The sequence below is a fragment of the Myxocyprinus asiaticus genome, chromosome 17, assembly GCF_019703515.2.
Source record: "Myxocyprinus asiaticus isolate MX2 ecotype Aquarium Trade chromosome 17, UBuf_Myxa_2, whole genome shotgun sequence".
Classification (NCBI taxonomy): Eukaryota; Metazoa; Chordata; class Actinopteri; order Cypriniformes; family Catostomidae; genus Myxocyprinus; species Myxocyprinus asiaticus.
The window spans coordinates 23030902-23057093 of NC_059360.1; the positions used below are offsets into that span (position 1 = coordinate 23030902).

Below are 26192 nucleotides of genomic sequence, written 5' to 3' on the forward strand. Positions count from 1 at the left end.
TAGCCATTCGTCTGATGAACTTTAGCATGAACAGCAGATAAAAGTCAAAGTGCAAACTGTCAATTAATGCAAGTTGGGCTCACTGATCTAAATTATTTTACATTTGAAGCCAGAAATGAAGCCTGCCTTGTTGATTTTTACTCTGATGTAATTAACATTAAGCCTTACTTTTTTTTTCTTTTTTTTAAACATTCGGGGCTATTAACAAAAGATCCAGGGCTTCAGCCCTATCAGCCAGGGTCTATGCCACTGCTAAACTGTGCAAGACTCTTGTAGTGGAGTAGATGTTGGAAGGAAAGGGCACAAACGGGGAATAAAATGAGATAGAAGGATGACACTCTGCCTGGTTACAGACCTGAGAATGATATCTCAAAAGGTGAGTCTGTAAAAAAATGAGCATCTAATCTTCACTCACACAGAAAGATGATGAAAGACTGATGGAAGGAGGACAAGGAGGAAGCATTTCACTCAGAACTCAAAACAGGTGAGATGAAAAGTAATATGGTGGAAATGTCTTCACTCTGGCATGTGTTCAAATGCCTGAAAGTTCATTACTGAAGAAAATGAGATTGTGAATCACAGTACAGATAGCGAGTGCCATTCTGTCATACATGAGGATACTGGCAGAAACTCAACCTGTAACGATGGACGATCTCTTTCTCTCACGAACACAGACGCAGGGATGCAGTCATTTAAAGTCATTTTTTTTTAATTTTTTTAATGTTTATCCAGCATGTTTATTTGTTACATAAATTTAGTCTATGATAAATACTCATGTCTACAATATAGCCTCTAATAAATGGTTAATAAATGGTCTGTAAAGCACTAACATGTAATTTTGACAAAAAGTTTGTTTTCACAATTAGAAGACTGCATCTTATTCAAATGAAAATCCCAGCATCTAATCGCAAGCACAACATTTTGTTGTGCCTGTTGAGGCGTGGGAGAAAAAGCCCTCGCCCACGAAGGACATCCAATAATCCAACATTCATTAAAATCCCTTTATGCCTAGAAATATTGTTTTTGTAGATTTCAGGAGGAATTGTGACATATGATGCTCTTGTTTGGTTTTTAAAAAAGACTGTCACAACTGAAATGTGCAATCACTCAGTTTCATGACAAAAATCTCAATATATTTTCTTAACCAGTAAAAACAAAAAACAAATGATGAAAAGAGCTGTTATTTCTCCACCATCCCCAAAGGACAGTAAAAGTGAAATGAATGATCATCCTCCAGTCCATGGCACAGACATAGACCAAGTGTAATTCAAAGCAGGCTCACTCACTCAGCCCCAGTACAGTAAGTAACCTTCAGCCATCCGCATTTGAATTAAGCCTTCAGATGTTGCCTGTAAATCAGATTGTAACGCAAACTGCAGACCTTGCTGCTCCATTAGCTACTTGATGTGAAAACAGAGCGCTGGACGGAGGGCAAACTCACCCTAAGAGGACCATTAGCGGAGGAGAGGAAGACAGTGAGCGCGTCAGTCTCCCGTGGCACCGGGGCATATCCGCTTCTTTAGCAGCCCACTCAGGAGGAGCGCACAGACAGGAGACATGCGAGGCGGCCGGCTGCTGCAGCTGTGCCAGACGCGCTGTTCCACATTGGCTGAAGTGCAGCAGTGAGGGTTTGCCCGACGCCAGAGCTGCAGCGAGCAGACAGACTCACGCGCACGCACGCACGCACACACACATGCGGGAGCGGGCTGGGAATGTGTGTGCGGAGCGCGAAAGCGTGCGCTGTGTTGCACATCCGCTGCGTTTAGTGCGTCAAATTGAAATCCACCACAAGGAGGCTTGAGAGATCAGATTCCGGCAAGGTTCGGTGTGTCCTTCTTGATTTCTCACATTACTGAGAGAGGCACGTGTGCACACTTACACTCGCGCACACACACAAACGCGCAGATGATGTTCAACACCCGCTGCTGCAGACCCGGCATATGTTTGCAATAGCGTGTGTTTTAAGAAATGAGAGAGAGAGAGAGAGAGAGAGAGAGAGAGAGAGAGAGAGAGAGACAGAGAAGGGGTGGAAAGTGAAAACCCAAAGTGTTGAGGGAAATCCATTTAATATTTTATTTAGTTCAGCCAAGATATCCTCATCCCGCATTTGAGCTACCTAACAGTTATATAATCAGTGTGTGTGTGTGTGTGTGTGTGTGTGTGTGTGTGTGTGTGTGTGTGTGTGTGTGTTTAGGTTACAAACTGGTTATTACAAGGGTATTATGCTATAAATGTGGTTTATGAGGACATTTCTAGTGTCTCCATAATTCAAATGGCTTAAAAATCATACAAAACTATGGGGGGGGGGGAGATAAATTATGTCTATGGAGAGTCCTCATAAGGATAGCCACACCAACATGTTTGTGTGTGTGTGTGTGTGTGTGTGTGTGTGTGTGTGTGTGTGTGTGTACTTATGCTGCGTTCCATTAGTCTCGGAAATCGGTGCTCCGAGTTATTTTCCGAGTTCCGAGACCGGAACTGACAAATGGTACGCCCCGAATGTCGGAATTCCTACTCGGAAAGTCGGACGAACTCAGAGGACCCCGAGTTCAGAAAGCAAGATGGCTACGAAGAGCATCGACTGTAGTATGCTGTTGGTTTAAAGTTTTTTTTTTTAGCACTTTTGTCTTTTTTGTGTCGAATTTAGTAAGTTGTATACACAATACTGTACTACCGTTGCCTATAGGCATGTTGCTACGATCCTGTTATACATGAATTACCGCGTAATGTGTTGTTTATAAACTGGTACAGCTAAAATTGGCTAGGTCGCTGCTGCTAACAACAACAATGGTCGCTGCTGCTACAAGAACAATGGTCAGTGTTGCTACAACAACACTGCCTAACGTTACAAACCGTAAAACCGTTTACACATAACACAGTTTGTCAAATTTATATTGCAAATATACCTTTGTACTTCCATAGGGCATCGCCCTTTGTTTACACCGCTGGTTTGATTAAAACGTGGTTAACATGTTTCGATACAATCAAATGCGCGGAAACATTAACATACCTTTTCCGCTTTCTGTCATCTTCCTCGAGGTCTCTTAGGTGAAGGGCATACTTATTTTGTAGCTCTCTATACTCCAAAAGAGCTAGTGCAACAATTACTTTCCTGGAGGTGTCCATCTTTTTTTTCCGACTTGTCGTGTTGTGTGTAAAAGGAACGCATCCATCTTGGATTTCTTGTTTTTTTTAACGGATATGACGTCGATCCGTGTCCCGAGCTCCGACTTCCAAGACAAATGGAACGCGGCATTAGTTTGGCGACAGTTTTGTACCCAAAAGTGAGCTAAATCAAACAAAACCTTCCTTTGGGGACATTTTGGGACGTCCTCATTTGGAAAACGATCCAATTATCTAAATCTAAATAATGATTTTAAGAAAATGTAAAATGCAAAAATTTTCTGTTAGGGTTAGGTTTAGGATGTGGGTTAGGGTTAAGGCGGGCGTACACGGTGCGATTTTCGGCTGTTGTGCGAGCTCCCGACTGATTTTTTTACAGTCGGGAGAGATCGCGTGGAAATCGTTGGTGCTCGTGTGGTTGCGGCTTGCATAGTGTGAGAGGAATTTTGAGTGGAGCCAAGCAGCTTACGAGTAGCTCACAACCTCCCGATAATTTTTAAAACTGTCTAAAAAATTAGGGCACTGTTGGCTTGAATTCGTGAGGTGTGTGCGGTTGAACTAGCCGATTTGGCGATCTACCTGAAGTTGATGAATCAGTAGAAGGTGTTACAACTGACACAATCAATGAAAATGGAATGTTCATTAAGTTTTTACACATTTGGAGAAAATAGTCGTGTTAAAACTGTGTTTTCCCATATTATTCTTGACCATATCACTGAGAAGTGTTCTACAGAAATGCTATGCTGTTCTCTGCGCTTCAAACAAATCATTTGCCATACGGGTTGCGCTAGAAAACAACCTTCATCTCTCTAACGGAAATAGTTGTAAAATTTCCTTCATGGTCTATTTTTATTTGTCATAATTGCGTTCATTTCAGGGTGACATTTAGGGGGTATAGCATCTGATATAATTGTATATACATGATAGTGGATGTGTGAGAGCCAAGAGCATAGATTTGTCTTGAACATTGGGGGGGCTGCAGTGTGAGGCATTTACATGTTTCCATTGATTAGGATGACCATATGTCCTCTTTTTCCCGGACATGCCCTCTTTTTTGAACCTTAAAAAAGCGTCCAGCTGGGATTTCTAAATTTGCGAAAATGTCCGGGATTCGGCTTTAGTTGCGTTATGATGTGCATCTGGTCTAACACTTCATTGTGTGTGCATGTATATTTGCATTGCTTTAACCCCTCTTTGTAAGTCCCGCCTTCTCACACACCAGTTGGTCGATTATAAGAGGCTTGCAGCAACAATTGGCCAAATTCCTGCCTGTCAATCTCTCCGAGAACGCTCAAAGCGCTGTTGTGTTCAGCATCAAACAGTTGCTTGACAGTAGCAGCAAATGAGAGCTGAGTGGAAACAATACCAAAATTTGTAATGTCACGTTCTGTCTCCCTCCTGTTTCTATGGACTCTTATTTTGAAGTTTCCCTCTGGACTCCATTTCCCATAGTGCACTGCCCTTATCACCTCCATCTGTTCCTGATTACCCTCACTTGTCTTCAGTTCCCTCATTTATACACTTTGTGTATGAATACCCTTTAGTTTTGTTCTTTGTTTGTAAGTTCTCGTCCATGTAATAGTTGTGATGGTTTGTTTATTTAGTTTATGGCACTTCACGTTATTATATATCTCCTTCATCATCATTAAAGTGTGCAAATAGATCAATCGCCTCTCGCCTCTCCTTCATCTTCACTACCACAACCTGTGACACAGATACTTAGGTGAAATTTCACCCCACACTTCCTGTAGCACTTGCCATAGATGTGGCTGTCTTGTCGGGCACTTTTCATGCGCCTTACAGTCTAGCTGATCCCACAAAAGCTCAATGGGGTTAAGATCCATAACACTCTTTTCCAATTATCTGTTGTCCAATGTCTGTGTTTCTTTGCCCACTCTAACCTTTTTTTTTTGATTTTCTGTTTCAAAAGTGGCTTTTTCTTTGAAATTCTTCCCATAAGGCCTGCACCCCTGAGTCTTCTCTTTACTGATGTACATGAAACTGGTGTTGAGTGGGTAGAATTCAATGAAGCTGTCAGCTGAGGACTTGTGAGGCATCTGTTTCTCAAACTAGAGACTCTGATGTACTTATCCTCTTTAGTTGTACATCTGGCCTTCAACATCTCTTTCTGTCCTTGTTAGAGCTAGTTGTCCTTTGTCTTTGAAGACTGTACTGTACACCTTTGTATGAAATCTTCAGTTTTTTTTTTTTTTTTTTTTGGCCATTTCAAGCATTGTGTAGCCTTCATTCCTCAAAACAATGATTGACCGATGAGTTTCTAGAGAAAGCTATTTCTTTTGCCATTTTTGACCTAATATTGACCTTAAGACATGCCAGTCTATTGCATACTGTGGCAACTCAAAAACAAACACAAAGGCAATGTTAAGCTTCATTTAACAAACCAAATAGCTTTCAACTGTGTTTGATATAATGGCAAATGATTTTCTAGTACCTAATTAGCAATTTAGCATGATTACTCAAGGATAAAGTGTGGCTGCTAAAAATGGGGCCTGTCTAGATTTGATCAAAAATTACTTTTTTCACTTAGTGATGGTGCTGTTTTTATACATCATTAATGTACTCACTATACTTTGTGATCAGTTGAATGCCAATTTGGTGAATTAAATTACCAATTTTCTTCCGAAACAGCAAAATCTGTACATTATTCCAAACTTTTGGCCGCCAGTATATATGGACTAGACTTCTTCAGCATGTCTGCTATCAACATGCAAGCAGTGACAGTGTGATAGATGAGAAGGACATAGGCTTCATCTAAAGCTGATACAGGTAGCACTAAAATACCTCAGAATTCTGCACTAAATGTCATGTTTGTGCTTAGATTAAATCCAAGTATAACTGTCAGAAATGGTGCACGAATTTTGCACACTTTCTTTTTAATCTTGTTCATTTTGTGTGCTTTATTATGCAGTAACTGGCAGCAGCACACTGTCGTTATGATTGATGTATGCAGTCATGAAATCACACAGCCTCCTTTTGACAGATTCAGATTTCGAATGTTGGACAGCATTTGTAACAATGATCCATTTATATATATATATATATATATATATATATATATATATATATATATATATATATATATATATATATTATTGGCAGAGGAGTTTTCAGCTAATGCAGCCCCTGGCCATGCCAGTCTTCTTTTTTATTTCTAAATCGCAAGCTACAAGAAATGAAAGCAATGTCCTCCTCTGGCTTTATGTCTTATAATGATAAATAGTGCAAAATTTGTGTTATTGCTTTGGAATTCGCCAGGTCGGAAAGTTGTGTCATGTACCACTGCATTTGTACGATTATCAGATAAACTGACTCATAATGTGTGCAGGGGCTCACGACCTCCCAAATGTCAGAACTCACACAGTGTACGCCCGGCTTTAGTTTTTAGTAGTTTTACAGTTAGCTTTGTATAAAAACAATAGAAGTCTATGGTATGTATCCATTTAGATAGCTGAGCAAGCATGTGTGTTTGTGCGCGTGTTTGTGCTTGCGCGCGCGTGGGCGGGTTAGGTGGTTTACGAGGACTTTTTTTGTAGGTTACAAACTGGTAATTACAAGGGAATTATGCTGTAAATGTGGTTTATGAGGACATTTCTAGTGTCCCCATAATTCAAATCGCTTAAAAGTTATACTAAACAATGTTTTTTTGAAAATGTAAAAATGCAGAAAGTTTGTGAGGGTTAGGTTTAGGGTTAGGGGATAGAATCTATAGTTCATATAATATAAAAATAATTATGTCTATGGACAGTCCTCATAAGGATAGCCGCACCAACGTGTGTGTGTGTGTGTGTGTGTGAGAGAGAGAGATTTCAGAAGCTGAGAATTTATAATACTTTCCCTTTTAATTGGCTGGCCCATGTATTATCAGACTGATTATACCTCGTTACAAGATGACATGATTTAAATGAGAAAGAGATGGAGAGATTGCAAGATCACAATGCGAGTATAGGAAAAATAAAATGTAAGGAACAGTAATTGGATTGTTAATTAACGCTAGTCAACGCTAATGTTTAATAATCACCAGAATTCCTCTGTGGCTAAATCAGTCATGTTCTTGCTGCTGCTTCAAACACACACACAAACACAACTAACCCAATCATCCCACAGCTCAAGAGTATGCAATTGTTCCAGCACCATTTTGACTGTCTCCACACATGCCCAAGCCCAGAAATAACTCCATTCCCTCAGTCATACGTTTCCATCCTGAGACTGAATCTTCTCAATCTTCATGAGGAGCGTTACACTTTATAAACTTTCTTCTGTACATAAGGTGACACGCATTAGTGCATTAAATCAGTGTCAAATCCCTTTCACTGTACCTGCACAGAAATACAGCAAGTCCACTGTTATTGATGATAAGGATAATACTAGATGGTTGTTACAGATTCAATACACACAAGTTTATTTATTTTTTTTGGAAGCAGGTGCAAGAGCGTTTAATGAGAACACAAAAGGTTTACAGGAAATACATGGTGAGATCAAAACACAGATGTGGTGACACAGGTAAGTTACGGTAAGTAGACTTCTCCGGAAGATGAAGGATCAGCAGGGTGAGTATCCAGGTAATATTGTCCACAGAACTTAGGAGGAAGAATCAGGCAGAGAAACTTGGCAACCAAAAATAAACGACATGGTAAATCTTCAAACTTTGATAAACTTCAATAAATTTACACTGCATGGGAGCAGCGTAATCAAACTATAGTCTTTTGTGAGACTTGACAGTGAACTGATGTGAAGGTGACTTATTTAAGCAGTCCTTGATGAGTGAGCTGATTGTGTGCAGGTGTGGCAAATTAGCGGAACACCGAGGGAGGTGGAGAGCCCCAGGGAGGCGTGACAATGGTCAGTATTCTTAACAATTATATCAGTGGAGTCTAGATAGAGACATATATATCAGCTAGACTTATTAATAAGATAATATTTGGCCACTTTGAGATTATCATCAGTCAGTCTGTTTACATGGGCAGTTTCAATCGAACTACAGCACGTGTTTTAGTTGAGTTACAGTCTTTATCTTTCAATCCAAGTATACATGGCACAATGCGTAATCACATATTTGCAAGAAGCTGAGGAAGTGTTAAATACACGTGTGTCATCTCTTTCTTTCGGAGCTTGCACACCATGCCGAGGTCTATTGTGTTCCAATAACAAATATACATGCTGGACGAAGCTGAACGAGACATTTTCTAGGTTTGTAAGTCCAACTTCGCAAAAATTGGACTGGTAAAATTAGTCAAACTATAATAATAAGTGTTCACATGACATTTTTAAAAGACAAATTATTGTTTCAGTCCGACTGAAATCAAACATTTGATGTGCATGTACTGTACACACTGACTGATTGATAACTGTGCCCAATTGGTCTATTAACAGAAAGGGTAACTGTGTCTAGTTCCAAAGTCTATCTATAATCTTTCAGTGCACATTTTCAAATATTTTCTAGTAAATTTTAAATAAACATTGTGTAAAATCAGTGTTAATTTAATTTCATTATATTTTCTGTCATTAAATTATATCTGCATCATATTGTATTGGGCATTTAAAAAAAAAACATATCAGTCAACCACTTGTAGAGTGTCAATTGCTGGGAATTGGTGTGAGCATTGCATTTCAGCAGACTTGATCCAATTGACTCCATTTAGGTTTCAATGGAGAACATAAACAAGCTGCATATACAGTAGCTTTTAATATAATTTTTTTTATTATTTTTTTTTTATTTTACATTTACTTAGTAAACTGCAGTTCTTGCCAGATCATTTGGCATGTCATTTGCACTGGTAATTTTTGTACAGTCTGCACAGATTTTCTGCATGATTGCTTTACAAATTCAGCTTACGCTGCAAAAGCTAAAAGTTTTTCCTACATCAGTAAATGTGCTCATATCATATTCATGAGCTCATCTTCTGAAAAGAAAAGAAAAATCTGCACACATATTTAGCAATTAAAACAACTGAAAAGGCTGTTCCCATTAGAGAGTAAGTAGAGAGTTCATACCCAGTGTCTTTCACAGCCACAAAACGTTCATCTCTGCAGGTGTCTGAGCAGAGGAACTTCACTCCTTTGCCTCAGGCCATTCTCTGTCATTAACCAGAATGTAAAAAAAAAAAAAACTGATCTCTCTGCCAATTACTGAAAGAGAAAGAAACATTTTCACAGTTCAACAGAAATATAGACCACTGAATTTCACCAAACGCAAGCACAGCATGAAGCTGAAGTGTGTAACTTATGTGACGTTGAAATACTTTCTCCATTCCCAGCTAAATATGCAGAAACAACTTTAAGTAAGCCATTCATAGGTTGATTTCCTCAGAAAACTAATCTCTGTCTCTGTGGTGCTAAATTGCTTGCTTGAATAGCAACATAGCATAGCTACACTGACTTAATCAATGGCATGCGTTTGGGGCAGAATGATCTGTTTGATCGATCAAGGGCAGACAGTGGAGTATTCGTGAAAGCTGTTTGAAAACAATGTTTATTCTTGCTATTCCGTTTGTTGGCGCTAGTGGCACAGAAATTATTTGTAATTTTTAAACCATTTGGAGACACACAAAAAGATTTGAAATGTAGGGTCTGTTCAATAACCTAGTGAGCTTACTTTGGAGGCAGCATTTTAAGACATCATAGTTTCAAAAGGTAGGTATCTTAACTATGCTGCCTGCTAATATATCTCATTTTGGCCAAATTCTAAGGTAGTATCGTAGGCCTATGTATCCTTTCTCGGGTAGGCGACCCCAGAATGCACCGTTATGACCTCGGTGGAAAAATAAATCCAACATGGTGGACGAAGCGAGATACATTTCCATTATAAATATACTTATAATCCATTCAGTGCTGAAAAGTATTGTTAAAAGTTGTCCAATATCATAGAAAACTTACTATCTTACCCTAAATGTGTTTGTACTATGTGTATTTATGCTCATTAGAGTATTGTGTTATTCCTCTCACGTCACCTGTATTCAAATCAGTTGCGAGTCGAACTCTGTGGTGAGCTCTGACTTTTTTTTTTTTTTTACTTTTTTTGACCAATAGAGGATCTAAACAACATAGATTGACAAAGAATACAAACTTGTTGATTTGCACAACAGTTAGTTCCGGTCCTCAAATCTGAATGGACGAAAGGCATTTCAAGAGTGCTGATAGCTCACACCATCAGAACTAGGAAGATTTACTGTTTGTGTCACTCTGCTTGTGTTCGAGACATTCCATTAGTGTAAGAGCAGCTCAGATGTGGGAATGTTCTTACATCCCTGTGACATTATAGATTTGAGCCAGCTGGTGGTGACAAAAGTGCTATGAGTGAGTTTTGCTGACCTTGACAAACTGTTTGTTATCAATCAGTGTGCAAATTTCTTTGAAGTCATCCTGAATTGTCTCTCACTCCATGATTGCTCAGATTGCTACTACACTATAGCTGAAAAATAGAGTTAAACTAACAGCTTCAGCATTACTGACTATCACAGCTGAGATATCAAACACGCTCAGGGCTCCTACCTGATACAAGTTGGGAGAAAATGTCAACTTTCCACTTGGCAGAGAAGAGACACTTTCTGTGTCAGTGTCAAAATAAGAGTTCCACAAGCCACTGGCATCCTCAGTGTTTTCTCTCCGGCAACATAACACTTGAACGTGAGTAAAATAATAGCACGTATGGTAGTATCACTCCACGATTGGATTACTATCACAATACAGCTGAGAAATAATGTTAAACTAACAGCTGCAGGTATTCACATGCTCAGTCTCACAAACACAAGTCCTTGTTTCTCCAGTGTTAGAAACAGCCCAAGCTGTTGTTACTAGTTCTAAATTGTAGTCTTCGAATTAGTAACGGAGGCTTGGGCGCATCGGCTAGATCCTGTGGCGTAAGAAAGTAGTTCCACTCACAAGTGTGTTTTTTGGGACAGTCCTTAGTTTTTCCCTACTTACTTGTTCGTTGAACTGTATAAAAGCAATATCACACTCGCAATCGTGTTGTATTGTCCATCTTTCAGCACGGCTGTGATTACCTGCGGCACTTGGCCTGCAGCCTCGTACCTACGGTCAAATCACAGCCGTGCTGATGGTCATGTGATATTGCTTTATAAATACTTTTAATGTATTGTTTATTATTTATAATTTATTAGCTATTAAAAACAGAAGCTATTGTGTGACATCATATCCCATTGCCCATATTCATTGTGGGGTTTAAAGTACTTTCGCATTCTCAAAGTCTAAAATGACTGTATTTTTAAGACCCCATGATCAGTTCAGCTTTCTGCCATGAACCATGATTTGCTACTTGCTGGTCTATTGCAGGGGTATGGGCATTCTCAAACTAGAGAGCATTTGATTGGACAAAAATCTGTGCATCAATAGTCATCAATATATATTTTTTGCCATTTTCCTGGAAGAGAAATTCTGTACATTTAAAATGTGTATATCTTATAAAAGGGTGTTTTTTCAACATTTAGGAGTACACTGGCATGTACTGTAGATGACCTTAAAGCAAACATATGTGGACTAAATGCCACAAAACTGTCACGGTCCTGTCACTTTGTCAGTCTGGGTTTTTGTGTGGCAGGACCGTGACATCATCATTCTATGTCTATCTTGTGGTCCATTTTCTGTCTTTGTGTGAGCACACGGCTTCAGTTGTGATTTGCCTGCCTTGCGTTCCTCGATTGGTCTCATGTTTCATGTTCGGAGCATGGTGTCTGGATCCTGACTTCCCTGTCTGGTTCTGTTTCAGTTTTGGTTGGTGTCGGGATCTGGACACGCATGCTCCATGTTCTGTCTGTTACTGGCATGAGTGCATTGTGCTTATGTCATCTTGGTTTCATGCACTCATGTCAATTTTTTATGTCTGTCTCTTATGATCATGGAAGCGCTTCGCATTGCATTCGCGTTGCGCTGCACACACGGGTCGCGAGCTGTCTTCACGAGGTTTGGTCACTTCGGTTTGAGGTGTGGGGTTTGTGTGTGGCCGAACTCTCACACAGGTGTCCTGTCTCGTTTTGTCGCCTGTTGCGTGCATCGCGTAGTGTTTGCCTCGTGATGTACTCTCAGGCTTTGTCTAGTGTGAGAATGCATGGCATTGCTTTGTTATCGTTGCCATGCATTCTCTCATCTTATCTGTCAGTTGGCATGAGCGCATGCTGCCTTTTGTCTTGGCGATATGCACTTGTGCCATTCGGGTGTCTGTGTCTTGTGAGAGCACGTGGCTTTGTTTTGTTTCTGTATTGCCATGTATCTCTCAGTCTTGCGTCATACCCCACCTCCTTGTTTGCCCATTATTAGTTCATTTGTTACACCTGCCCTGCCCATTAACCTCTTTGATTTCCTTCCCTATTTTAGTCTCCTCATGTGTGGTGTCCAGTGCCAGTTCGTCTTGTTTCGTGTCTCATGTCGGTCCTGTTCATAATCTCTTCTGTCGGTTCCGGTCAGTCCTGGTCCCCATTTGTCTGCCCCAGTCCAGCTCCAGAGGAAAGTTTTACCCCTACGGGGTTGTTTAAATAAATCCTTTTGTTTTTTAACTCTGCGTTTGCATCCTGCCTCTGCTTCAATTTGTGACACAAAACTCTCATTTTGATTTCATGGAGTCTTTTTTTAATGCCCTCAGTTGATATCATCAGTGGTTTTGTGGTGTAAGTAGAAATGTTCCAACCAGAACTCCACCTTCATATTCAAAGGTGTCAACAACAGGCAATAAAAGAACATAAGGAAATCATTTTCTGAGTGGAATTCACTTCTGGTTGCTTCAGCGCTGATCTGAACATGCCCTTAGGCATGAGCCTGGGTTCCTATGATGGAAAGAGCTAGGTCGAGAGACAGCTGAGGTGTTTGCTGAGGTGCTATTACTCAGCAGGGCTAATTAGAGGAGTAAAAAAGAGAGGGGGAAATCCTCCCTCTGTGCCCCCCTGCTCGACACTGCACATTCTTCTGCTTTCTTCTCATGCTGTAGCTACGAGTCAGTCTGACTACTTGATCTCCATTGGTTCAGCTCTCACTGAAGGCCATTGGCTTCATCTTATTGTTACAGAAACAGATCACCCTCTGCTCATTAATTTCAAAATGCACATGCATATTCCCTAAAGGCTACAACAACCTTTTATGATGACTTTATATAATAACAAAATGACCTAGAAGTATTTTCTTACCATCCTTCAGTTAATTTCACTTCCATCCTCTTATACACTGCAATGTTTTCATCATGTTATAACAACATCCTTGTTTCTGTCTATTTTACTTGTCTCTATAATTGCTGTCATTTCTACATGATTTTATAATTATTCAAGGATACTTTTTTCAACAAATTTTCATCCATAACACAATTCAGAGTGGTCGAAAAGTGCAACTTACTTGTTGTAACTTTGGCACCACAAAAAAATTTAAGGCAGCAATTAAAGGAATATTCTGGAATCAATACAAGTTAAGCTCAGTCGACAGCATTTGTGGCATAATGCTGATTACCACAAAAATGTATTTATACTTGTCCCTCCTTTTCTTAAAAAAAAAAATAAAAAAAAAAAATGTAGGATACAGTGAGGCACTTACAATGGAAGCTAATGGGGCCAATCCTTGCATGGTTTAAAGGCAGAAATGTGAAGCATTTACTTACATTAATTCTTCTGTTACAACTCATGTATTATTTGAGCTGTAAAGTTGTTTAAATCGTAATTTTTAAGTCATTTTAGGGTTTAAGGGTTTGTTGACATTACATCATCATGGCAACCAAGTTGTAGAATTGGCTATAACTTTACACAGAACAGGTTTGTAAGTGATTTTATCACACAAAAATCATGTGAACATGCATATTGTTTATGTTTTGTCGCTATACTTTTTTTACATCAAGTAATTTGGCAGATATGCATGAATGTGACATATTGCAGGTAAATAATCAGTAAAAAATCTATTTTGTGGTAGAATAAACATTCTGCCAGTAGTTTCTACGTGGTTTCTAAAATAGATGTTGAGATTATAGAGTATGAGCTGTGTTCATCTAATGAGTGTTTTATCGAGGGGTTTAGGCAGATGTTACGGGTGCTGAGGGACTGAGAGACACTGGATGTTCTTCAGGCTTTGTGAAGCATGGTGTGCTGGAGAATGACTGTGATTATCACTGGTGATTGTTTAAACCTTTACTCATGCTTTGTGGCGTCTGCACAGCTCTCTTGGCAACGTGTGTGTGTGTATGTGTGTGTGTGTGAGAGAGAGAGAGAGAGAGAGAGTGTGTGTGAGTGTGTGTGAGAGAGAGAGAGAGTGTGTGTGTGTGTGTGTGTGTGTGTGTGAGAGAGAGAGAGAGAGAGCGTGTGTGTGTGTGTGTGTGTGTGTGTGTGTGTGTGTGTGAGAGAGAGAGAGAGAGAGAGAGAGAGAGTGTGTGTGTGTGTGTGTGTGTGTGTGTGTGTGTGTGTGTGTGTGTGTGTGTAGGAGTGAGTAAACAAAGCATGAGTCTTGTTCAAATTTGGACTTTTTAGATCTACTGAAGCATTGCTTCCCCCTACCTTCAGTAATCTCTTTTTACCTATCTAAACCCACACTGATTTTTCAAAATGATAAGAGGGACTGCATGGCTTGTTAGACACAGATGGTGACGGCACAATTGACCACACTTTAATCATTAACCTCCGCCTTGTTATCAGCGGAATGCTTCCTTAGAGGGACATGGACACCTCAGAGTGGAATCCATAGAGGGCCGATCCACTGTCCTCATCTGACCATCATCTTTGAATTTACCAAATCAAAGTGCTCTTTGGTAAGGACATGTTTCAGGAACAAAAAGGACTTTACCTGTCAGGTCTGTAGTTTTGGTGGCATGTTTGTTTGTTATTTTACTGTATTTGTTACAACACAATATTAATAACAGCATTGGAAACAGAGCCAAAAGAGTGTTTAAAAAGAGAATTTGTTCTTCAACTGATGCTTTTATTCATTGGAACTCAGTATTTTGAACATAATATTTTTGTATAATAGTGAGAGCATCTCTGGGACAACTATGGTTAAGTGCTTTGTTTAAAGGGATAGTTTAACCAAAAATTAGAATTCTGTAATCATTTACTCACCCTCATGTTGTTCCAACCCCACATGACTTTCTCTTATGTGGAACACAAAAGGAGATATTAGGAAAAATGTTCACAATTCACTTTCATTGTATGGAAAATAAAAACATGCAATGAAAGAAAATGTGGACTAAAGCAGTTAATATCAAATATTCTATCAAAAAACAGAAGAAAGAAAGTCATACTGGTTTGGAATAACATAAGGGTGAGTAAATGTTGACAGAATTTTAATTTTTGGGTGAACTATTCATTTAAAGGCACAATGGTTAAGTGACTGACTCTTGTGGGATTTAAACCTGCAACATTGTGGTCACCAACTCATACCTTTAACCACAAAGCTGCACCACCCTGATTTAAAAAATGAGTTGTCAATCACAATCACTAATGGATTCAAGTAATTGCTTGCAAATCCTGTGGAGAGAAGTGGGGGCAACTAAAACTATATCATGTCTGTGCAGCATTGAGTCTGTGATTAGATGGTAAATCTGGATTTAGCTAACATCATGGTTACTGATGTAACCTCTGTTCCCTGATGGAGGGAACAAGACATTGTGGTGATGCAGTGATACTAGGGGTTCGATCTTGAGAGCCTCAATCACCTTTGCTTAAAATAGAAAAGCCCAATGAGAACTGGCGAGTGGAATTTGCATGCCACTCTCCGCCCCAGGATCATACGGGTATAAAAGGAGATGGCGTGAACCACTCATTCAGATTTCTGCTGAGGAGCTGATAGAGAGTCCCGGCCATGTCAGCGGCCGGTTCAGCGCCGTGGCACGAGGGACACAACGTCTCGTTCCCTCCATCAGGGAACAGAGATTACATCAGTAACCAAGACGTTCCCTGTCTGTCACTTACTCAATGTTGTGTCTATGTAGTGACACTAGGGGTTCCTATAGGAAATGCCTCAGGCGCTGAACTGTGTCACAAGGTATGGAAGAGTGGACATGGGCAAGCTGCTGCATGCCTCGCAGCGAGCACTCAACCACGTCATGACCTTCCAGCGAGTTAGGTAAGGCATCTCCCTAGTCCCGTTAAGGGGGGAGGAGGCACTTACCCAAGTCGGCTACCGGCAGTGCCTTTCCCGATTTGCTGTTAAGCAATTTCCCGCCGAGCACTTTCTAGAATAGCGCTGGGAAGTGCTCTTCCCTCTCCAGGAAGGAGAGCACTATGGTGACCACATCCTACCAGAGGGAGGTTAACGTGGAGAATACCTCACAAGGACTTACCAGTGGGGAAGTTCACATATGGAATGATACCACCGGAGGACCCTATCTACAGAGGGGGTACGCAGCCACAGTGGCCGAGGCAGAGAAAACTCTGGCGAGGGGAAACACAGGGTTCACATAAGGGGAAACTGAAGAGTGGAAACTCATCATACGGGATTACCAAGGGGGAATCACCATGCATGGAGCACTGAGCCCGAGCACACCGGCTCACCTGAAAAGGGGCATACCATGAGTACTGGGCCTGGTGTCGTTACTCCTCCGCCAAGTTCGTCACCGAACAGTGCTTAAGAAATAAAGAGGCATCCGGGTTCACTGGATACAGGAAACTGTTGTGGACAAAAAGGCGCACATTATCACCTTTGAAAAAAGGGAAAGGCGCAATGCAAGCGGTACACCCAACCGGCCGCCCAGTCTACCTGCTGTTACCGCATAACACTCGGGTCGAAACCGGGTCTATTCGTAGGTTATAAAACCTTACAAAGGTATTGGGTGTAGCCCAACCCACAGCTCTGCACATGTCTGCTAGAGAGGTCCCCCTTGCCAGTGCCCAGGAGAATGCAACACCTCTAGTGGAGTGCGCCCGGTCTCCAAAGGGGCACGGCAAGTCCTGAGATTGGTATGCAAGAGAAATGGCATCCACAATCCAATGGGCTAGCCTCTGCTTGGAGACAGCTTTCCCCTTCTACTGTCCTCCAAAACAGACAAAGAGCTGCTCCGAGCATCTAAAGCTCTGTGTGCAGTCTATATAGGTTCGCAGAGCACGAACTGAACACAGCAACCACCGTGATCATGCTTACCACCATTGGAGCAGACCCGCTAGGTCTTCCACGTCCCATCCAGGAGCCAGATGTGGAGATTCCAGAGGTACGGCCGCAGGTGCTGGAGCATGCCTTGCCCCTGAATGAGAAGGTCCTGCCTCAGGGGAATGCACCAGGGAGGTGCTACTACCAGGGGCATCAGTTCCGAGAACCAAGTCCGGTTGGGCCAGTATGGCACAACGAACAGGACTTGCTGCTCGTCTTCCTCCTCTGAAGGGAGTGCTTGCAGGTTCACCACCTGGTCCCAAAAAGGAGTGGTGGGAACTTTGGGCACGTGACCGGGCCAGGGTCTCGGGATCACGTGAGAGTGTGCCGGCTTGAAATCCAGGCATTCGCTGGTAACAGAGAGCGCCTGCAGGTCCCCCACCCTCTTGATGGAAGTGAGTGCCACCAGGAGGGCCATCTTCTGAGACAAAGTACTGAGCTCGGCCTGCTCCAGGGGCTCAAAGGGGGCTCTCTGTAGGGCAGGTAGGACCACAGAGGATTCAACCTCCTCGCGCCCTTGAGGAACCTGTTGATCAGGTCACGCCGTCGTGAGGGCCTCCCATCTAGTGTGTCGTGGTAAGCTGCTATGGCAGCCAAGTACACTTTCAGGGTAGAGGGAGACAGCCATCTCTCCAGCCCTTCCTGAAGGAAAGACAGCACAGACCCTACAGCACATCTCTGTGGGTCTTCCCCACAGGAAGAACAACAGTTCGCGAAGAGATGCTACTTCAAGGCATACAGCCCCCGAGGCCAGCTGTGCATCAAGACACCCGTGCTGAGGTGAGCCACAGACAGGGACTACCAAAGAGGGCAGTGAGAGAACAGGTCTACCTGCGCCTCCCCGAATCTCTCCCAAATCAGCTGGACTACGTGGGGGTGGAGTCCCCACTCCCCACGGAGTGTTACCTGTCGTGAGAGCACGTCCGCTGCACAGTTGAGGACGCCCGGAAGGTGAGTGGCTCGCAGCGTCTGCTGACTCCAGAGGAGGAGGCGGCAGGCGAGTTGTGACATGTGACATGAGCGTACACTGCCTTGATGGTTTATGTATGCTGCGGTTGCTGTGTTGTCGGTCTGGACCAACACATGCTTTCCCTGAATCAACGGCCGGAGCCTCCGCAGGGCCAGCAACTCTAAGCAGTTGATGCTCTGCCAAAGGAGTCAGGGCCCTGTCTGTTGCACACAGCACCCCAGCCCGAGTTCGAGGTGTCTGTCGTGACCACGACGCACCTTGAGACCTGCTCTAGGGGAACACTTGCCCGTAGGAATGCCAGGTCCAACCAAGGGCTGAAAGTCTGACAGCACTGTGGCGTGATGGTCACACGCCGGGTGCCGTGGAGCCATGCCCACCTCGGGACTCGAGTCTGTAGCCAGTGCTGAAGCGGTCTCATATGCATCAACTCGAGGGGGAGAACCGCCGCCGAGGATGGCATATGTCCCGGGAGCCTCTGAAATTCTTTCACTGGCACCGCTATCTCCTGCCTGAAGGTCTTCAGGCAGGTCAGCACTGACTGAGCACGTTTGGTCATAAGACATGCCTTGAGAATGACCGAGTCCAACTCCATATTGAGAAAATAAATGCTCTGCACAGGGGAGAGCTTGCTCTTCTCCCAGTTGACCTGAAGCCCAAGTCGGTCGAGGTGCCAAAGCACAAAGTCCCTGTGCGCACAAATTAGATCTCACGAGTGAGCTAGGATTAGCCAGTCATCGAGATAATTGAGAATGTGAATGCCCTTCTCCCTCAGTGGGGCCAGGACAGCCTCTGCGACCTTGGTAAAGACACAAGGGGACAGGGACAGACAGAAGGGGAGGACCTTGTACTGGTATGCTCGTCCCTCGAAGACAAACCAAAGAAAGGGTCTGTGTCGAGGAAGGATCGATACGTGAAAGTACGCATCCTTCAGGTCAATGGCCGCGAACCAATCCTGATGTCGTACTTAGGCCAGGATGCGCTTCTGCTTTAACATCTTGAATGGAAGCCTGTCTAAGGATTGTTCAAAGCATGCAGATCCAAGATTGGGCGCGACCCTCCCCCTCTCTTGGGAACGATAAAATAAGGGCAACTCGGCTACGGGGACGGGCTCTAATGCTCACTTCGCCAGAAGGGTGGCAACCTCCGCCCAGAGGATGGAGACAACCTCACCCCACACCGTAGTGGAGAGGATGCCACTGAACCTGGGCAGGCGTCTGGCGAACTGGATCGCGTAGCCGAGGCGAATCGTCCTGATGAGCCACAGCGAGGGGCTGGAGAGTGCTAACCAGGCCTCCAGATTCCGCGCCAGCAGCACCTAGGGGACGACTGGACTTACCGTGCCTGGGCAGGGTGGTTCGCGGCAAAGCAGAGCAGGCGCCCCACCTGGAAGACAGCCCAGGGGGACGTGCTGCTCGGCAAGCCCGCAACGGTGGCTGGTGACTGGGGCGGGTGAGCAACCCCAGAGACCAGCACACATACCTATTCGCCGGCTATTTGTCTCTCGACGGAGAATGAGGGAATGGGAGGTACTCGCATTCGCCTGATTGACCGGAAAGACTTCCAGCGCCTGGCCGTTGCGAGTGCGCTGACCCAGGGAATTAGGAAACTGCTGTTTTACCAACCATGTGGGCGCCGAGGCCCAGAGGGCACCCTGTGATATAATACTTACCATGTGCTGGCCCAGGGGCAATGGTGGGGCTGGAGAGTTCACCCGGGCCAGACCGGTCAGAGTCAGTCACCTCATCCCCATGTTGCCCATGCCAGGGCCGCCTCGAAGCCTGTCCGGGGTTCTTGGGGGCCAACTGACAGGCAGGTGGAGCGGACATCTTCTCTGAGGCCGGCATATGGGCTCCGATGGTATGGGAGCCGGGGCCAGCACCGCAGGGGAACGGCTCTGGTGAGAAGCAGACGGGGCACAGGACTTCGGAGGCCTGAAGGCGGCCGAGTCGTGCCACAGCAAGATGAGCTTATCGCCTCAGTCTGCTTCCTCACTGTCAAGAACTCGTGGGCGAAATCCTCGACGGTGTCGCCAAAAAGCCCCCCTTGGGAGATGGGCACATCGAGAAAGCAAACTTTCTCGGCATCACGCATCTCCGTAAGGTTGAGCCACAGGTGCCGCTCTTGGACCACAAGAGTGGAATCGTCCGGCCCAGGGTGTGTGCCATGACTTTCGTCGCCCATAAGGCAAGGTCGGTCACAGTACGCAGTTCCTCCATCAGCCCTGGGTCGGTTCTACCCTCGTGTAGATCTTTCAGCGCCTTGGCCTGTTGGACCTGCATGATTTCCATGGCGTGCAGGGTGGAAGTGGCTTGACCCGCAGCCTTGTAAGCCTTCGTCATTAATGTGGAAGAGAACTTACAGGCCTTGGAAGGGAACCTTGGTCGGTCACGCCAGGTGGCTGCACCCTGCAGGCATAAATGCACCGCTATGGCACGCTCTACCTGGGGGAGCTCTACTTATCCCTTAGCCGCTCCGCCGTCAAGGGTAGTTAGGATAGATGATCCTGCGAAGCGTGTACGGGCAGAAAAAGGTGCCTTCCACAACTTCATTAGTTCCTCGTGCACTTCCGGGAAGAAAGGCACCGGGGTGGGGCGCGGCCGTGAGTCACGCTCCGAGCCCAGAAACCAATCATCCCGCGAATGCTCAGGGTTCCACTTCAGCCCGATGTTCGCTGCCGCCCGGGCAAGCACGGCTGCCATCTCAGCATCCGCCTCATCCTGTGCTCTACTGCCCATGGGCAGGAGCTCAGAAGATTCGTCTGCTTCCGACAGCAGAAGCCCAACCTCCGATGCTGCGACCGAAAGCTCATCCTCGTTGCAAGCTGCGAACGACACATTAAATATACCCTGAGGCAAACTGCCTGTATCGCTCGACAGCTTTTCTGGATAGAACGAGCATGCTGGGGGATGGGAGGTCCGCGGGGGTTGAGCCAGAGTAAACGCTCCCATATCCACATCCATATCGCCCGTGGTGATTGCCGACCCGGCCGGCTGAGCATCAGCCCAGGACGGAGCAGGTTGGGGAGCAGCCACGGTGGCTCCTTGCTTCATGAAGAAGGAAGTGAGCCGTGACAGCAACGTTCTGATGGGCATGTTCTCGCAATGAGAACATAACCCTTCCACGAAAGCTGCCTCGGCGTGCTGGCACCCCAAGCACTCGAGACTTTATGGCTGTCCGGAGGGGAGAGATAACAGCCACATCCAGTAGCACAAATGCGAAAGGACATCTTTAAAAAGACACCAAGCATTTGCGCGAGCTCTTTTAAAAGGAAATATATTCTTTTGAATATACTCTTTTAGCACCCGCGGACTCAGCCGCCGAAGTGCCCAGGGGAAGCACAACACTTGACCGTGCGAGGGTGACCGCTGATATGCGCCGTAAAATCCAGCAGCGTAAGCGAAAGGTGAGAGGATGAACACAAGCATGCATTCGGCTCCAAAGAAAAAATCTGAATGAGTGGTGCACGCCATCTCCTTTTATACCCGTATGTCCGGGGGCGGAGAGTGGCATGCAAATTCCACTCACCAGTTCTCATTGGCCTTTTCTATTTTAAGCGAAGGTGATTGGGGCTCTCAAGATCGAACCCCTAGTGTCACTACATCGACACATCGTCGAGTGAGTGACAGACAGGGAACTGACATTTACCAGTCTGAATGTCATTTAACAGTATAAAAGCTCAATCTTTAATACGGTGACTCTGACAGTTGCTGCTGACTCTGACACTGTGAAGTTGATTTGAAAACGCAGGGAGTGACCTTCCACTATCAGAAGCAATTACAATCACATTTCATAATTGAGGCTTGAATAATCATGAATAATGTCATTTTTCCTTTTGAGAGAACAGCTGGTTTTTCTTTGCTGTGCTTTCAAATGATTCAGCACAGCTTTTGGTTAAAAACACTTTGAGTTAAAAACTTGGTATCTTTCTTGATAAATCTGAGATTTTTAAAGTAGTAGTGCAGCTATTGTACAGCTATTTGAATATTCCTAAAAACAAGTAATAAGCATTCTCTTGCAATTTATTAAGCAGCATTTTTGTCATTTTGGACAGGAATTTAATCAACATGTTGATTCTCATTTATATCTATAACAATAACGCACAAGAGCATGAATTGCTAAATGTAGTCCATGACGTTTCTTTTCATGTTTGTGAAATGTTAGTAAAAAAATGTGTCTGCTTCTGGCTCCAAAAAAAAATTATTCTTTTTTTAAATTATTATTATTTCATGACTTTTCATAACTGTCTGTATATCTAATTTCATCCTGAATTACCTTGCGTGAGACATGCACAGATTTAAATAACGGAGTGTCAGTTTGCACCCAGGTGTAAAAAACATGATGGGTTAACACGACACCTACATAATCAGAATATGACCAAATTCTGATTCATATCAGAATATTATTTTTGCATGTTACCACAATGCATGAGCGTTACACATTTGTGCCAGAGCAAACATAGAAGAGCAGATACCATGTCAATATCCATTAATTATGTATTTATACATCTGTTTAACTGTTTTAACAACAATTTCTGTTCTGTGGCTTGTTCTTCTCTGCTTGAAGCAAATGCAAACACAAAGTACTGAGGTGTGTTGGCAAGACATGACAGCATCTCTCAGATCTCACTACATGAGAAGGGTTTGCTGTAAAGGCAGGACTCCTGAAGAGAATATCACTGCTGTCAAATGTCCCTTTGTCACTACACACAGCAAATAAGAGGAAAGTGTAAATGCTGATACTGTTTGTAAAGCAGTGGTGGAGGGTTTGTCCTCTGGCAGTGCATGACATTGAGACATGAGAGAGATGTATAGGGGTTGTTCAACATATGTTAGTTGTTACTTAGTTTATTTTTATTGCCTGTGAAGTTTTTGCAATGTGGGGTAGAATAAGTCATTTGTTGTAAATTATGATAATTTATTAATGTTTCCTTGCTCATTCTTTCTATAATTGGTTGAGAGAACAGTTTATTTTTCTTTGCTCTTGAAGACCATATCCTGAGGCATAAACAGAGTTCTAGTTAGCATTTGTAAATAACAATAATAATAATAATAATAATTGAAATCAATAAAGAGTGAAACTTATAACAAGGCATTCATTACAGTCTTACTGTGGATCTGTTTCCATAATGCCACAGCATGTGTTGATGTATTCTGTATGCTTGATGTCACCAAATGTCCCTAAAAAAAGAGGTTTTGCCAGGTTTTGTTTTTTCTTCAGATTTTTTGACAAACTCTTCCCCAAACTACAGTACATACAGCCACACACATGTAGAGACCAATAGGAATCTGTGTACCGTAAATACTGGCACAAACTGCATTACAGACTAAATGAGTGTAAACTGTGTTTGCAGAGCATAGCCATCTGATTCCTCACCTGCATATCTCTTGTGTTTAAAAAAAAAATGTGGCTTGGAAAAATATGGCTTATTTTAGGTAATTTTATGGAGTTGTTCTACTGCCTGGTCTGTTAGAATGTTATTACGGGTCCATAAATTAGATTTAACGAGTGAACGAACAGCTTCATTGAGCGAATTCCCCTGACAACCCACAGAACTGACCCTTGTGGTCCGAGAGCTTCGGCTTGTCATATAATGACATCGCCAGGGACAATTTGATTTTGACAACACACGCCACACTCCCACATAAATGTCACAATGCTCAGTGTTGTGGAAACTTTCAGAGCTTTAGACTACAAATTAAAGAAGCACACATGATTTTTTAATGAGCACTGCTACTATTAGGGGTGAAAATTTAGGTCTCTAACTAGTATGTTGTAGCTTCACATGGGATACATTCTGAAACATTAATTTCCATTGATGGCTGATCCGGTGTCTGTGGGACCCAAAGCTAACATTTGCATTGTGACAAAAGCTTGCTCAGCTCTAAAGCCGATATGCCTAATTTGTGTAAAAGATAATCTGAGTTTGGGGAGAAGTTATCATGACTTTATTATGTTATATGAACAAACAGACAGCACGGTATCATTAATATTTTTTTTATTTTTTTTAATTATTATTATTATTATTTTTATTTTTTTTGGAATATGAAATAACACACTTTCATCAAAAATATAAATTTATGTAATACTGGGATCATAAAAAGTAATTATTGTTTTTGTATCAGCAATTACTAAAGCAGAATACTGTAGATTAGACAATTATTCTCCCTGCATTATTATTATCCTCTCTTAATGTAATGGAGTCATTCTGTGATATAATGTTTGCTTACATTTCCCTGCAATTACTATGGAAATAATTCCAATAATTTTCAATTAGACAAAGTTGGCACAGACACAGAATATATCTCATCACGTTTATTTCAGGCTTTGTCAGGGGTAGTCAAAGGGATAGTTCACCTAAAAATGAAAATTATGTCATTATTTATTCACCCTAATTTTGTTCCAAACCCTTATGACTTTCTTTATTCTGTGGAAGAGTCTTCACACAGTTTATAATGGCTGCCATATAATGAAAGTGAATAATGCATTCTTATCTCATAGAATGAATGTCACAATAACAACATTTGTGCAAACTGACTTTTACATACCAATTTCCCAGCAGTTTCCTGGTGAAATTAATACTAGAAGGTTGTGGCGCTACAATAACTGTGCATCTTATTTACTTTCACACAAATCACAACTACAACGGCTGATTATGACTTTATAAACACTTATTTTTTGTTTTATTACTTACACACTGCTATGTTATGATATCGAAACACTTTTACTCTAATACATCAGGAAACATTTGAAAAATGACTGACCTGGTCTCATAGTAAAAAAGTGACTCTTTATACATTTTTGCAAAACTCATACATGTCTCCAGGTACAATTCCTTGCAGTTTCCAGGTGAAATGAACACGAGAGGTGCTACAAAAACTGTGTGCTTTATTCACTTTCACTCAAATCATGACTTCAATGGCTGATTATGACTTTATAAACACTTATTTTTCTCTCTATAACTCAGACCCTGCTATGTTATGATTTTGAGACACTTTTACTCTAAAGCATCTTTTGAAAAAATTACACAGACTCACCTACATATACAGAGGTGGGGAGTAGCCAAAAACTGTACTCAAGTAAAAGTACAATTTCTTAAACAAAATATATATTACTGAAGTAAAAGTATTAACATAAATATTTACTTGAGTAAGAAAGTATACAATTAAAAGAGTACTCAAGTAGTGAGTAACTTGTTACTTTCACAAAAGTAACAATTCCCCATATTCCATTACATAATACACATTTAACATGTATTATACAATTATTTTTTTATTAGTATTAATGGTAATTCTGTCATCATTCACCATCATGTTGTTCCAGACCTGTATGACTTTCTTTCTTCCATGCAACACAATAAGGAGATATTAGACAGAATGATAGCCTGAGTCACTATTTACTTTCAGTGAATGTGTTTTTTTTTCCTCTACATTTTGAAAGTGAATGGTGACCGAGACTGTCAGTTGTGTCCAAAAACACAAGAAGAAGAATGTGAAAGTGATCTGTTTCTCTGTTTCTCATCCACACATTCTCATATCACATTGCTTCTGAAGATATTGATTGATATTGAGTCTTATGAATTACTTTTATGCCGACGTATTTAATTTTGTTTTAGCTTTAAAAGGTTGGCACCCATTCACTTGCATTTTATGGACCAAAAGAGCTGAGAAATTCTTCTAAAAATCATAATTTGTGTTCAGCAGATAAAAGAAAGACATACAGATCTGTGATGGCATGAGGGTGAGTAAATAATGAGAGAATTTTCATTTTTGGGAGAACAATCGCTTTAAGGGCTCTTGTCAGATCTGGATGAATTTATCAATAAGAAGAGAGGTTTGGAAACACTCTAGCAATTATTACGGTGAAAACATGAAAATGTTCCACAGGGACATTATATATAGTGCTGAAATATAAACAAAGATCACATTTTATTAATGCCTAATTTTGCTATTTCTTAGCTTTTAAAGTCCTGCGTGGATTCCTATTTCAGTGTAGTTACAGTTTTTAGTGTCGAAAGAATTTA

The 26192-nt window shown here is 42.4% G+C and overlaps 1 protein-coding gene across 2 annotated transcripts in view; it reads right to left on the reverse strand.

Annotated features, from left to right (window-relative positions):
• The window catches only part of LOC127455607 (inhibitory synaptic factor 2A-like), a 71027-nt gene extending 69437 nt beyond the window's left edge, over nucleotides 1-1590 (reverse strand). For both annotated transcript variants that reach the window (XR_007899696.1, XM_051723650.1), the window contains exon 1: nucleotides 1442-1590. The gene's annotated coding sequence lies outside the window, so the exon portion shown is untranslated. The remainder of the gene's footprint in view (nucleotides 1-1441) is intronic.
• Nucleotides 1591-26192: the final 24602 nt, after the last annotated feature.